The following is a 13,904-nucleotide window of genomic DNA, read 5'->3' on the forward strand; positions in this document are numbered from 1 at the left end:
TTATTATTATTATTATTATTGTTTAGATTTCTTTTATTGTTAATATGTAGTGATGTCAACATCTTACTCGGACAAGTTTCAGATATTACAACATTAAGGGACACAGCATTGCGGAGTATTTCCTATTACGAATATGTACATATATTAGAGAACACAAATTGTTTCATTTTTGTATTGGATTGTAAGTATGATTTATTTAATTTAGCTTTTCTCTTGATGTTCAATATTTCCTTTTAACGTTGTATTGTTAAATATTTTCTTTAGCAATTATTTGCATCATATAGTTCTTTGATAATGGATAAAGAAATTATGCCTTCTTTTTGTATCATATTTGTTATGGATGTAGGTTACAAATATTAAAGAATGCAAGTTTTTTTTTACTATTCTATTGAATTGTATGTACGTTTTGTTTAATTTGACTTTTATCTTGATTCTTAATATTTTTTTATGTTTTATTATTAAACGTAATCTTTTAGCAATCATTTACATCATGGAGTTATTTGATAGATAATATGATAAAAAAAAATTATGCCTTCTATACATGGATAATACTTACTTCATATGCTGATGAATCACAATATAACATTATTATTATGATAAATTATAGTAAAATGATTATTAATGTAATTAACGATGGAAAAAATTGATTCTTGAATAACAAAGATAATTTAACATGTATTGAATAAGTCAACCATATTATATGTTATGTTTGATCGAGTAGCTATTACGAGTAGTTTAATTAGCATATAATTGTTACTTTTACTATATCAAGTTTAATATTAAGCAGCTTATTATTAAATATTAAGTGAACACTTACTACGTATCAAATATTTGAGTTTTCATGTAACTATAATTACTTAATTATTACTCATAATAGATGTGTTTAAGAAAATAAAAATATAAAGATGGTAAAAATAGTTGATTAATTAATCATGATAAGACAATTCAGAACTAAAAAATTAATAATAAAATGTTGCATATAAAGTCTTTCAGTTTGATTATTGATTTTAAGTTATTATCATACATTTGATCCTAAATATTTTTAATCATAACTAAAATTGATGCATGTTATGTATAATTACAATAGTTTTAAACTTTTCATTTTTCCTAAACATTCATAATAACTTTATGTTATGTCATAAATAATAACAATATTTTTAACCTTTTTACTTACCTTATATATAGTACCTAATTAAATTGATAGTCATTGTTGTCTTCAAATACTATTTTTCATTTTTCACCTCACTACACTTTTCAAATGAAATAATGACACTTTTCAAATGAAACAATTTATAGAGTTATATAAATACAGTAGCGATTCTAGGATTAAAACGTAATGGGGGCCCGAATTTTTTTTTCACAAAAATTATATTTGAATGTTGTTTTAGTGGTAATTTACTTTCAAAAAACTTAAAAATCGAAAAATATATGGTGTACGAGTAGTTAAATTCAGTGGTGTCCTAAACAATTTAAAAAAAAAACTATAAATTTGAAAAATATATGGGGTCATGCGATTAAATTTAGTGGTGTCCTATACAATTTAAAGAGTATTTTCTACTAAAAATTTTCAGACTAGTGGTGTCCCGTGACCCCGTAGCTATACAAATAAGCTCGCCACTGTATAAATACACGTTTTTATCATTATTTTTTAAGATGTTTGATCTTCTATATAGTATATATATATATATATATATATATATATATATATATATATATATATATATATATATATATATATATATATATATTCACAATAGACGACACAAATTGATTTACGTATGTTTATATTCAAATATTCCAGATTCGTATTGTTAACTTTCGACATAAATCGCTTCACGTACCAACATTACAAGTGCGATGCAACAACGCTTACCATATTTGTGCAACGCACGGTCAATACACCTAGACATTATAATTAAACACTCATTTAACATTTATGCCAATTTATAAACACACATATTTGTCTTGATGAAAACTAACGTCACCAATAACTACTTTAATTGATTCGTACTTATACAGTAAACAAGATAACACGTTAGTGAGCTTGAGTTGCATTTAAATACACATTTTGATTTTTGAATAATTATCTTCTGTCATGTGAATGAGTCTGTCACAAGATACAATAAAATAAAACCTTTCCTTGTTAGTGATCGTGGGAATAATTTTCATCTCAGAATGAACACCAATGAACCACTCAATCTTCAAACAAAGCCACCTAAAATCGCAATCGCAATCGCAAAAGGTCCTCTATGAATCCAAATATGAGGAATATGAATCGACTTCATCTCTAGCGAAATATTTATCTTTCTCCGTCAACCTAACGAGCCTCCACCATTTATATCATTTATGATGATTTTAATGTTTGTGCTTTCATATGACAATTTCGATGAATGTAGTTAATAAATTGATTCATAACTAAAGCTCTACCTTTCTTATTCTTTGGATGAAAACGAGCATGAGCCTGCCTCACTTCACAATGTTTATTAGAGTCTCTTATTACAATCCATAAGCCGCATTATCGAAATGGGATATCACCTAAATGTCTTTTTTCTAACATTTTTGACTCAAAACGCATAAAAAAAGGTTGAGAATTTGCCCGAGCAAAGCGCAAGGGCGCAAGATGCATCTTTGCGATCTTGCTTCCCGGTGGACGTAAGGTGCCCCTTGCGACCTTGCTCCCCGGGGACACTAATACGCAAGGTGCCTCCTGTTGAGCCTGCATGTCATAATCAATATTTTCTTTCAGGAATTTTATCAAACACCTTACGTGTGCCTCTTGCTCTAAATGAAATCCGGCAAATGGATCAACACGTACATTGTAAACTCCGTTTGATTATATAAATTTCACCTTTTATGCTAATTTTTTACTAAACAAAACACGTTGCCACAATTTACTACCTTACTCACATGTTCCATCAGCCTCGTTTTTAATTATATTGTAATAAAGCACATATTTGGGTGAATGGTTTAAGGCGCACGTAAGGTGTTTGATGAAATGCCTGAAAGAAAACATTGATTATGACATGCAGGCGGGAGCAAGAGGCACCTTGTGTCCCCAGTGAGCAATGTCGCAAGAGGCACCTTGATGCTTGCGTCCACCGGGGAGCAAGGTCACAAAGAGTCATCTTGCGCCCTTGCACCTTACGCCGACAAATTGTCAACTTTTTTTTATGGGTTCTGAGTCAAAAATGTTAGAAAAAATGGGCATTTAGGTGATAATCCCTTACCGAAATGACTTGAGTTCAACCCATCACATCCCACAGGCCCATTTACTTGATCTAACACTCATACTTGACCAAGACCCGGTGAATAATAAGGAAGAGAGACTCTTGATCCATATGTCTGCGTACGGATAACATGATGGTACATAAGAATCCGAACGTGTCTTGTTGCCATCTTAACCCGAACAAACTATATATCAATGTTAATATACTTTGTGCTGATGTAGCATTTACCAAGAAACAAATTGTTCCATAACAAGAAACATTCACCATACAAAAGGGCTACAATACATCTCGCAACTAGAAAACACAAAACAACTAATACGACTCGGCTCGCAACTAGAAAACACAAAACAACTAATGACCAACTCGAAGCTATCTAAGAACAAGCGAAGGAAAACAAAACAAGCACCATAACAAACTAATCAAGATAACTAACCATAAACTAAATAAAGAAGCTAAAAGGGATGAATAGTGGAGCAAGCCAGGGAAAACAAAAACAAGCACCATAAAATCTGAACCACGTGATTGATAGCCTATATGGATTATCTAAATGAGTGTGAATAGTGGATATAAATGTGTATCATTAGTAGACTGTTTATGGATGAAAATTTAGTTATGTGGAGACATTCATTATCATCGGAATACATGTGAATATATACTTACTTGTCCATCGCGTTATCGAACATATACAGATTATGGAATATACGATTATGTCGACATGTATAAATTACTTTGTTTACTGAATATATATTTTGATAGTCTTTTTTATTTAGAATTTAAAACAAAATGAATGCGTTCATATGTCACGTAAAGCCAAATTTTAAATTCAACTATATAGTTAATTCGCAATGATATGATAAAATAAAAACAAAGTATATAACCAGCTAAAATATTATTATACAATTTCATTTGACAAAATCTATATTTAGTAGTAACTAGATATCAGGTCCGTGCGTTACAGCGGTTTATGGTGAACATTTGTAGCATACATTCAAAAGGATTTCACAAGGATAACTGGAAACTGGAGTGCAAAGGATAATGTCTGTCTTTGTTTGTTACAGACTTACAACCTAGGTTTACAAAACAATACTACATTGTTGTTCGTAAGTCAGGGTTTCAAAAGGATCATCCTCATTAATAAAAAACCTTACATGAATTACACTACAACTCGGAGACGGTAAATTATTTTAGGTAGAGGTCCTCGTGTTGAACTATAACGGATAATTTTTGTTCACATACGCGCTAGTTTCTTTCTTATAGCATACAATGGTTAGTTTTGTAGCTGTTACTGATGTGAACCTGGCAGTCCTTGCTAAACGAACCTGCAAACTGTCAAGGTAACGGAAACAACAATAACGGTTAAAACAGCGACAATCACCAGCTACTAACGGTTTCAAGTCAATAACATCAAACCTTAATCTCCACTTACTTGTGAAAAACTTAATCTTGGTTGTTGTTCATTTGTAATGGGTTAAAATTAACGTAGCATAAATGTAGCTATGAATGTTTCCGGTTAACATGCCTAACCCTTTTGACTGTTACCGACCTCTCAAACATCCCATCTTTGTACCTTTTAAACTTCATCAGATATATCACTTATTTTAAATCTATAGCTCTAAAATGATGTGGATCGAATGGTTAATATTTCCAGTCATGTATGGTGAATCCAAGAATATTTTGTCAGAAGTGGAAGGCACACAATGTTATGAGAAGAAAAAAAAAGGTAAGAAAATGTACCAGAGATTCGTATGCGCCTATCGAATAGACTAAAAGTTCAGTTCATACAAGTTATCGAAATCAACATACAATTCAGCGGCTATAAATATAAATATTACCTTTCCCTTCATGAACGAAACACATGAGTTTGTCGACCTCAGTAACTTCATTTTCAAGAGGCATTGAACTATTCTAGACAAATGTATTAGCTAAACCTGAAAGGAATAAGAAGATGACATATGGGTGAATTAAAGACAATGTTACCTGAGGGTGCTAGCCCACTTCTAGGTCGATATAAAATCTTCAATAAATTGATGATGAAGACTATATCAATAACCGGGTTATCAGTTAGGCAAAATTTCAGCATCAACATCACTCGTTTGCATCATATCAAACAGCTCATATTTTTATATATAAACATGTCATAAATAATACTCTTGATCAAGCACTTTTTTCAGGTGTACTTTTTGACGTATAAACATAAATAAATACCTCGATTACATAATTGCTTGATGGTTCTTAATTTGGTACCTTCATTTGTACCTTCAATAATATCACACAATCAAATAAGGAAATAACATAAATAAATACCTCTACATACCAATTCTTTTCAAATTTACCACATTTTTATCTAAATAATGAGCTACTCAAACTAAAGTTGTTTTCAATAACAAACAACATTGAACCAATACTACATGACATATATACATAGTTTAATCAAATAGGCGAAAACCCCAGGCTTATTTTGTCTCGCTAACAACATGAGAATGCAACTACAAAGACACTGAACTCTAAATTTGATCAACCTATACTACAAAAAATGAAATAGTGACCTTTAAAAAAAATATTGTATTTTAAATATAAGTTAACCAACCAACTTATTTCATGGATCATGAAGCTACTAAAACACTGCATTTATTTCAATAAAGTAAAGTGTATTGTTCATTTGTCAGCCTTCAAGATATACATAACCCACAAAGAGATCATACATGTTATGTGTATATAAAAAAAATCAGTATAGTCGTCATTGCTGTTTTCAAACAAAGTGACAAAACGTCTTCGTAAATCTTTTCAACTATTTGTATAGTAATGCAAAGCATAACTTGCAACCTCTCCAGGAAGTTGACCTCGTGGTCGCTAAGCTCTCAGTTCTTTACCCTATTATATACATTGTGGGTCAACAATTATACCATCAAATTCATGAAAATAAGTTTTAAGTATAGATATAGAAACGTATACAATCAATTATACCATTCATGAAGATGTTTGTGAAGATTAATGGTGTACTCTACTCCCCACTTCTTCCTTTCTTCCCTTAGCCTTCTCAACCAATTTTATTCCGCTGTCGATTAACTACTTACCTGGAAAATAAAAAGGGCCCAAATTTACGGTATCTCTAGTATCACCATACTAAAATCGCAACTCAAACATACGAAACTATCAAGATATAAAAAATTTATCATGAAAAAATTACATATCAAGTTCGTTACATGAATACTGACAATCGCCGCAATGAAGCAAGACACATCGCAAAAATCACCATAAACCCCAATTTTTTAGGGGCATTGAAAAAGAAAGCAAAGGGAATATGTAAATTGATATGATGGAGGAATATCATTACACAAATACTGAAGAATAGGGCAATCACCTCACTGAAGCACGGGACATAGTAAATTCGCCAGAACCCTAATTAGACCGTCATAGAATGAAATTTGTTTAAACAAAAATTCAGAAACATAAAAAAGGGGGAAACGAAAATAACCAATTGGACGAAGGTTATGATAAATAAACAATACGTTACTTGCAAAATTCGTTCGTTCCAGCACGAATTTTGGGGTAGTCGCTTTGTGAGAGCGGTGGTTTTTTGGTGGTGATGACGGAGCTGGTGACTGATGGAGGTGGTGGCGATGGAGATTATTGAGTAGGATCTTGAAGATCTCGTTGTGAAGATGTAGAGTGGCTATTTATAAATTAAAAAAAAAAAAAGAAGAAGAAGAAGGCCGGTACATTGTAACAGTGGAATAAAGGGTGTGTAGCGAGTGAGAGTGTAGTTAAAATTGCGCCAGTTAGTATGTAGGATAATGGTAACAAATTATGTTGGATTAAAATTATTTGCAAATTTATTTTGTTTTTTCAATATAATAATGTTTTTTTCCTTTGCTTATTAAAAGTATTTTTATGTTTATTTATAAAATATTCAATGGATATCCATTGAAATATTTTAATGTTTATGAAATATTAAGTGGATATTTATTAATTTGTTTAAACCATTGAATATGGATAAATGAACTTAAATGGATGAACAAAAATAAAATGAATATGAATGTGGATGTGTAATAATTCGATCCATATCTAATTTAGTATTATCTATAGGCTCATGCAGTTGATATAAAGTGAACGATGATCCATATAATTTCAAAAACATAAGAACTATCAATATAATTCACATTAACCACAAGGACTAAACGCAATTTTACATGCAATCTTTCTTCATCAAATTCGGAATTCAACTTCTCCTTTACATTTTATTAAGGGATTTATATTTATATATTAAAGGGTCATCCATATTTATCAATATGTTTTTGAAGGACACTATTATTTGAAAATAATTTTTAGACCACTCTAATTCATATTTTCCTATAATATACCAAATCTACATCTACATAAAAATGAATCAAAAATGTAAAATAATACAAATTAGTCCGGACCAGTCCGCGCGTTGCGGCGGAAAATTTCGGTCTGCGTATTCATATTTAACGTAGCGTTGTGTATTTATGGAGGGGAACATGGCCCATGTGTTAAGCACCGTTTTAGATGTCGTTGTGTTAAGCGTTTTTTAAAAAGTATCCGTTTCGAACGTAGTTAGTTTTGTTTTGTTCAATAAATTTTTTCGAGTGTAACGGTGCTGTCGGAAAAGTTTAACTCGCGGCGAACAGAAAGAAATGTATTGGAGATAGCCTGACGTGCTTAGCGTTTTTTGAGAAGTGGCCGTTTCGCATATAGTTAGTCCCGTTGGGTTCGTAAGACTTTTTCGAGTTGAACGGTGGTCTAGGAAAAATTTAATTGGCACCGAGCGAGAAGATATGGCCCGTTATAAATTCGGGAGGAAAATTAGTTTCTTTTATTTAAATAAAATTATATATTTACACTTTGTACCCTTGAAAAAGTGTAAACTTGGGGGTTGTTGTGTAAATATAGCCGAAGTTGAGGGACCGTTTGTAGTGTGAACGTAAACTCAAAACTACAATCCGTTATAACTAAAAGTACATAAAACACCACCACTTTTAGCCACCACTTTTAGTATATAAGGGTTAATAATTAATAACAATGTATTTATTAATTAACATTGTTTATATTATTGTAAGTTTTATTTAAATGCGCAAGTATTTATATTTATTTACATCTTTCGATTGCTTTTTATGTGGAGTTGGTGTATGTTAGATAAAGTATGAATTTGAGTAGTCTAAAAAATCATTTTCGAATTAGGGTGACCTCTATATATATAATCTATTAATGTAATTATATTAATGCTATATACTAAAGTAATTACCGAAATTAATAATTATAATTGATGTTAAACAAACATATGGAAGCCAACTAAATAATAAAAAGCTAAAGATACGAATTTAATTCGAAATATGAATTGCTACATATCATTTTAATGCAATATTGATCACGTATATAAACTCAAAAGTGAATCAACATTTATTACGACTTGAATTGTACTGTCTACTAGGTTTGGTTCAAGACTTAATTAAAGTAAGTGTATACTTGTATTAGGTTATTAAGTTGCATAGCAAATGCGATCTATACCGCCACTTCACTTTCTGTGAATTGCAATTGAGCTATATACTCGGACTTCTTTTAGGCTTTGCAAATGTAAAAGTATGGATCCAATATTGTGCCACTGCTTACTTTTAGCGTGCACTTAGAATTATAACTAGCCCAAAACCTTTTTTTACTATTAATTGCGGTTCAAATTAGGAAGGGAACTTATTTAATTTGATACAAATCTACAATAACCAAAAAGCCCATTAGCCAATAAAAAAAAAAAGGAAAATTGGTCAAAATACCCATTTCCGAAAATTGTTAACAATATGCTAGTAAAAATTTAAAACTGCAAATTATGTTCCCTGATCACACATGATGCATGTGATTTGGTGCATAATGCGTGCTCCCGATCACTTACGCTGCATTCTCGAGATTGTTTTGAATGGAAAGAAAAAGAACAGACGGATTTAAAAATAATAGTAGGTGTTTGAGTTTTTATTTCAAACGGAAAGGAAATGGTTGTTAGGGATTAGAAAAAAATTGTATTTTAGTTTTTCGTTAACAACACTCTCCGCCCATATTTGGACGGATTAGGAAGGATAGTAAAACATTCTCATCCCCTTTCTTTTCAATTCATTTCCGCTATAAAAAAACTCGAGAATACAGCGTTAGGCAAACAAGCACTTTGTTAGTATAATTTGAATTAATTAATTTTTTTATTTTTGGAAATGTAATTATATTTTGGGTCAATTAAGGTTTCCATGTTCGATTGAAAATTCAATTACATTATCTGTCAACCAAACACGAAATTAATATGATTCATTCATAACTCTCATGAATAGTGCAAACAATACCATGGTTACAAAAACGAAACTGAAGCCTCCTAGTACTAGTATATATGGTAATATTGTTGGAAGGAAAGTGGAAACCAACAACATTGTTAGTGCATGAATCCTCAACCGTAGATTAATTTGCCGTTTAATACATTCGGTTATGTAATAACGTTTTACTTATGACTATTGATTACGTTTGTGATTGTGTGAGCTTCATTAATTTAAACAATCAATATGTTAAACTGCATACACAGTCGACCGAGTGTGTCCACACACTCGACCGACTGTGTAACACATTTGACCGACTGAGTGACACACTCGACCAAGTGTGTCTGATATGCAGTATATATACAGGTAGAAACCTCCTTTGTGAGGTTACATATTCCCTTTACCTTAGTCGTCAGGTTTTCGTCTCAACCAAACCCTAACACCATCTACCACCGAAATCATTCGTTTAGACGTCGATCTAATCTAGGTTTTGTCCTAGGTTTGACCAAATCGATCTCAACACGACCCGTATCTCGGTTTTACTCGATTCTAGTGTATTCCGCCTCTAGGATTGATAGCAAGCGACCTAAGATCCATCAATATTCGTCTACAAAGTGGTATCAGAGCTGGAGTCTCTGGTTTGCTTGATCAAAATCGTTTTTGGGTCAAAAAGTTTAGGTTTTTGGTGTTATTTTGTTTTGAACGATTAATCTTGTTTTCTACGTTATAGTTTGTGTTTTCTTTGTCAAAACGTGTTTCTGGTGTCACTATAATCATTTTCTACGCTTTGGTTTTGCCATTTTCTTGAAAAATCGATCGAAAATTCATTTTTTGTCTAGAAAACCCTAATAGTCGACCAGTTCCTGTCAAGAACACACCCGGCCGTGTGAGTATTGTCACTCGACCGTGTGAGTAAGACACTCGACCGTGGGAGTGAGACAGTCGGCCGTGTGAGTAGTAATACCAAAGTTTAAGTTTGTAACGAAGTGCTGCCCAATTTTTGTCAGACAATCGACCGTGTGACCAATACACTCGACCGAGTGACTTATACAATCGACCGTGTGTCTCAGACAATCGACCGAGTGTCTTTTAAATCAGAAACTTAATTTACATTTAATTCTCACATAATTAATTAAAATGTCGGACACTAATGAACAAGTGGCTAATGAACTCAGTGCTTTAGTGATTTCACCAGGACTTCACAAATTAATAGTTTCCGAGAATGAGTCTGGAACTTCCAATAAGGTTCCCAAGCTTGACAACCTAAAGGACTTTTTGGACTGGAAGGCGCGTTTTATGATATATTTGAATGGTATAGAATCTAGACTATGGGAGTTAATTGTGACTGAATTCGTATGGCCAAATGGGGCGGACGGTGAACCTAAAGAGACTGCTCAGTTTAATCCTGCTGAGCATGAACAGTATAATCTGGAATGTAAGTGCTATGCTCAACTTACTCAGGCATTGTCAAAGGAGATTTTCTCACAGTTCAAGAACAGAAATAAGACCTATCATACCCTTTGGCTTGCTCTTCAATCAGCTACAGAGGGTACAGCTACTTACTGTGCCACTAAGGGTAAGGTTCTCAAAGATGAATGGAGAGTGTTTGCTGCTCTTCCTTCCGAGACTCTTGGACAAACTTTGGAGAGATATCGTCTACTGGTTGCTGAAATGACAGATTATGGAATAGATTTATCTGATGATAAAGCTGTCAGAGTTTTGAAAGATGGTCTTCCTGAGAAGTGGGACAATGAAATTGAAAAGATTCATAACAGGTACATTGCATCAGGTCACACATTAACCTTGACGGCCTTTACATCCAAGTTGATGGAAAAGGATATTCAGGTTGAAGCAAAGAGGAAGAGACTTAGTACAGTAGCTGGTTCGTCCATTATTGGGTCATCTTCAGGAGGTCATGCTCCTTTGCAAACAACTTACATCTCCACCAATACATCACAGACCTCGGCTCCAGTATCAGATTCTGGTTATTTCAATGCCAAATCTCAAGCACAGAAGTCAACTGCTAAACTGATTGATTTCGGCATTCTACAACAGACTCAATCACCTGTGATCAAGACATAAAATATTAAGAAAAGGCCTCTAGAACGGATTCAGGAGGATATGGCCTTAGCAGCTATGGTGGTTAACTCTTACAATGATATGATCAGTGGGCAGATAATTAATGGTCATCTGGAGAATGAAGACAATGATCAGATCGATGAGGATGAGATTGAGAGAATGGACATCCTGTATGCTATGGGCAGTGTGGTGAGACGTGCTAGAAAGTATTTGAAAAGGACAGGTCAGAGTACTTTGAGTTTGAACCGAAACACTAAGTTTGGTTTTGATATGTCCAAAGTGAGATGCCATAACTGTGATGAGCTGGGTCATTTCAAGAGGATATGTACAAGACCACCTAAGCCTGGTTTTCATAATCTTTTTCATAATACTTCAATTGAAGTGACTCCCGGACATGCTGGTCCAACAGTGAACAAGGAAGCAACTTCTAGTGGTCAATCCAAAGCTTTGACTACTACTTATGCTGATGAAGTGTGTGATTGGTCGATCTCTGTCAATACTGAGAAAGCTAACGTGGTTTTTGTTGGTAAGAGTGAAGCTGGAATAGAAGAAGAAAGGGTTATCAGAAGAAATGCTGGTTGTATAGGTAAAGATGATCCTGCTTGCACATGTTACGTATGCAAATGTGATGCATGAATGAAAAGGGTAGAAGCAGTAATGAAGATGTGTCTTAGGAAGAGAATTAGTGATAAGTTGTATGATAAGTTCCGTAAAGCTAAGGACTTGTCAGATCTTGAATTCACTACCGATTCCTCAGATGATGATGAATCCTCAGGAAAGAGCTGTCATACGGGTACCTGGTTTAGAAAAAAGCTTGCACACTTGATCAAGGATGATGTTGAAGGTACTGATGAGAAGGTAGTCACGGTGACAAGTTCGGATAGTCCTGCAAAAGTTGAGAGCAAAGGAGGCTATGATGTTGATTATTCGGACAGTACAAGTTCAGAGTCAGAGTCAGAGTCAGAATTAGATGCAGATTCACAAGTCGGTAGAAAAGATTACGCGTTCATGGCTAACACATCCAGCAATGACAAAGTATGTAATGATTCAGATTCTTTTTGTTTAAAATGCACTGACCTTGAACAGGAAATAGCTAGACTTGAATGTGTGGTCTCTAAGCTTAACGAGATACCTGCTACTTGTGAAACTTGTCCGAAACTTAGACTTGAACTTAAGAATTTGGATATAGAAAATCAGACAAATAGGAAGAACTATGATGATGCTCTCTACTACCTTAATAAGCAGAAAGAGTATGTTGATGTTATTAAGTCCTTGGAGAATCAGGTAGGTCATTTAAAATCAACTATTATAGATGATGAGAAAGTGATTCACCTGTATTTGAGCCAGATAGAAGCACTTAAGGCAGAAAAAGATTCATACAAGTTAAAATATGAGTCAGAAAAGGCTAGGATTGATAATTGGCAAAGAATGTCGTACGTGACACAAACTTTGAAACATCCTAAAAATCAAGGGATAGGCTATAATCAGGTTGCACCACCGTTTTTGGGAGAGTTTGTCAATAAGCCTGTTGAGAAGAGTAAGGATCCGGTTGTAGAACCGAAGTATGGTAAGCCTGAGAAAAATCCTGTTGAGCGTAAAAGTGAGAATGGTGAGGGTAAGAAGCCCTTAGATGTAATTTATGAGACGGAGTCCGACACTGATGTTGACACCAAAAAGGATGGGAAACCTTTTGTAGTTGTAACTAAGCCCATTACTATTTTGAAGAATCCAAAGAATGAGGCAAATAGGAGTGTTAGTCAGAAGACTGAGAAAAGGAGTGTTAGAAAACCGAAACAATCTAGGAAGAAAAACACTCAGCTCACCCCTGTTAAGTTTGTTAAGGATAGTAGTACTTTGAATTTTCAGGTTGTTGACCCTAAAGCTGAACATCCACCAAAAGGTGAGAGTTCCAATTCTGGAAGCATGACGAAATATGTTCCGCCTAATCGTCGACAGACTGTTAAACAGCAATTCTAGTCATCCCCTCCAACTAGGCAACTGACTACACCCTCGAGGAGACAGTTTTCACCTTCCAGGCTTCAAGTGTTTAATACTAATGATTTTGATAATGTTAATTGTTTTAATTGTGGGATGTTGGGACACATGGCTGTGAATTGTAAACCCATTAGACAAATACCACATAGGAGAATTGATTTTTGTCCTAATTCTAAACGTGTTTTTAACAGAAGGTCATTTTCACCTGTGTCTAATTCTTCTTCTGTTCCATCAAATGGAACTAAGGTTTTTCAAACAAATGATTATTACTGTAAACCGTTACCGAAAAATACTGTTT

General features: G+C 33.6%; 1 long non-coding RNA gene across 3 annotated transcripts; it reads right to left on the reverse strand.

Annotated features, from left to right (window-relative positions):
• Positions 1–4,110: 4,110 nt before the first annotated feature.
• LOC139840214 (uncharacterized) lies at positions 4,111–6,800 on the reverse strand. 3 transcript variants are annotated; one of them, XR_011757276.1, is made up of 4 exons: positions 6,589–6,800; positions 6,192–6,301; positions 5,433–5,483; positions 4,111–5,155 (listed from the first exon to the last, which is right to left on the reverse strand). It is a non-coding gene; the product is annotated as an uncharacterized lncRNA (long non-coding RNA). The 3 variants fall into 3 exon arrangements; XR_011757277.1 differs by having other exon boundaries at positions 6,562–6,800; XR_011757275.1 differs by having other exon boundaries at positions 6,192–6,800.
• Between the last annotated feature and the right edge of the window lie 7,104 nt (positions 6,801–13,904).

The sequence above is a fragment of the Rutidosis leptorrhynchoides genome, chromosome 4 (assembly GCF_046630445.1).
Source record: "Rutidosis leptorrhynchoides isolate AG116_Rl617_1_P2 chromosome 4, CSIRO_AGI_Rlap_v1, whole genome shotgun sequence".
Classification (NCBI taxonomy): Eukaryota; Viridiplantae; Streptophyta; class Magnoliopsida; order Asterales; family Asteraceae; genus Rutidosis; species Rutidosis leptorrhynchoides.